Raw genomic sequence first — 2356 nt, 5'->3', positions numbered from 1 at the left:
TAACAGAGAAAAAGCATTGGTTATCCTCCCAACCCCCATCAAAATGCAGAAGACGTCATGTCAGAGCTCAATCTGGACAAACGTACGAAAAGAGGATCCATTTCAACAGGAATTTTTAGGATTTGTAAAGAGAAATTGTTCATATTCATGAAACAATGCAGGCAAATGAACTAAAGAGTTTAACCCAAGCTTTAAAGGAAGTCTAATGATTTGTAAAGAGATTGTTCATATTCATAAAACACCGCAAACAAATGAGAGTTTAACTCCAGTTTTATCATTATGAGAAAACAGAAATGAATTCATGAAGATCAACTGATTGTTATTCCAACCCCATGAGAAGGCCATGAAAATAACAAAAATCATGCACAGTGAACAGATACTATAGTGGAAGCTGGATGTTTGATATAAAATAACAAACTCACACAACTGCAAGTATCAGTATAGGAGAAGCAGACCACCTGTCAATGGAAGCCTCTTGGGGCATAAATATTAAAACATAAATCTGTTCATGAGAAGTATCACATGAAGCCTTTGTGATACTGAAAAAATGTTGGTTAGGAGGCGACAGCTCCCTGTCCTGGGGATTTTGTGCTATTTTTTAGTCCATTTGTGTGCCTCTTTCTATAATCCAATCCAGAGTATGGAATTAGGATTGTAATATAATACCAGTATCGATAGATTAAGATTGCTACAGGATACTTAAAAATTTTATCTGGCTTTGAAAACTGCTATTTTTCAATCAATAGCTTTGAAATTGTTATTTTTTTTCCAATCAAGGGCTTTCAAAATTAATCTCTCGTGGTGTGGACCATTGTTTTCTTTTGTTTTAGAATTTTGTTGACATTATTTTTTCTTGCCCAGGTATATCACACACTCCTCAACTACCTTGCAATCAAACACAATTACACTCCTCAACTACCTTGCAATCAAACACAATTGAGTTAGGGTAGAAACTTCCCCAAAATGTCACCGTGCAATGGGAAAAATGAAAATGAGGAAAAATCACTCAAAGAAAGGAACCTAACTGTCACTATGCCAAGGGAAAAATAAATAGAGAAAAATAGGTGTCAGTAAGGTTGACTATCACTGTATCTGCACCATGCAGAGGGAAAAACAAGACAAACGAGGCCGAGAATGTTTCCTCCAGTAACAGGTAATATTATCAGTCCTTATTTTGACGCTCGACTTCCCTAACGCTCACCCACCCATTCGTTTCGACTACAGTACCTTTGAGAATCAAGATAAGGCATAAAAACAATAAAAGGTACACTCGAGATAAGGCATAAAACCAAATGACAATAAAAGGTACGTCTACAACAATATCACCTGTAGTTTCGCAAGAGCTCTGGTCAAAGAATATCTTTTTGCCGGAGCTATGATCCAAGGTTATTTCTTTACCTATTATCGAGGCTGACAACCGATATTCTTTCATAAACATTTCTCAACAGAATTTATTCAATTTGACCATATATGATACCAATACATCATGACAATAGACCTGTCAAAGTTCATAAGTAGGTATCTATCCCCTGGACCTAACAGATGTCCAATCACTGATAAATCATCAGCTGTAATTTAAATTTCATGAACCACTATCACTATGTACTAAAGTAAAAGCAGTTTCATCTTCACAGAGAGAATTCCTCTTTCTCCTGCCCTTCATATATGTAGAAAGATTAACAAGCAGCAGCATCCTATTATAAAATGCCGTATCCCACATTGCATGCTGCAGTTCGAACTTCTTACATATTTGCTTTCATGTTAAGGCGAGCTGCTATCTTCTGACCCAATGATTTGTCACACTGCACCAATCCATGTGATTAATAATTAATATCAATAATAGGTTATTCCAACGGATGTATAAAAAGGATCACAATCATAGAAGCTCAAACGAAATATAGAGAGTCTGAATGGCAAACATGTGACCAGTAAGATATCCAAATACTGCAAATTTCATGGGTGACCCTAGGATCTGACAAAGCTGCCACCCATCGCTTCACAAAACGCTCTTGCCTGCAATTTAAAATCAACCCTGTCCTCTAAAAGATCGTCGGCAACAGCCAGATAAACAACAGAGGGCTTCTCCAGTCCAGGAATGTGAGCATCTCTGTAACTATAAACTAGCATAGGTGAATTGTAGAAAGTCGAAATAAAAGGTACATCCTAGAAACATAGTTGTTCAAATATTTCACAACCAAAACTAGGCATCTCTGATTCTACTAAAAACATGCATATCACACTAAGGATGGGCAACTACACTATGGATCTTGGCACCATGCTACTCCCTAGGTGATGTTTTATGTTTTTGTACCCACACAGTACTGTCTCCATCAACAACATACTTGCTTTTGGTTTT

The 2356-nt window shown here is 36.8% G+C and overlaps 1 long non-coding RNA gene across 1 annotated transcript; it reads right to left on the bottom strand.

Annotated features, from left to right (window-relative positions):
• Positions 1-1276: 1276 nt before the first annotated feature.
• On the bottom strand, positions 1277-2015 carry LOC149202759 (uncharacterized). Its single transcript, XR_016253572.1, has 2 exons — positions 1920-2015; positions 1277-1802 (listed from the first exon to the last, which is right to left on the bottom strand). It is a non-coding gene; the product is annotated as an uncharacterized LOC149202759 (long non-coding RNA).
• Between the last annotated feature and the right edge of the window lie 341 nt (positions 2016-2356).

This window comes from Pinus tabuliformis, chromosome 2_1 (assembly GCF_031772625.1).
Source record: "Pinus tabuliformis cultivar Carrire ecotype Pingquan chromosome 2_1, CPIR1, whole genome shotgun sequence".
In the NCBI taxonomy this organism is placed as follows: Eukaryota; Viridiplantae; Streptophyta; class Pinopsida; order Pinales; family Pinaceae; genus Pinus; species Pinus tabuliformis.
Note: the sequence above shows the minus strand (reverse complement) of the source record. Positions and strands in the feature narration are given on the sequence as shown.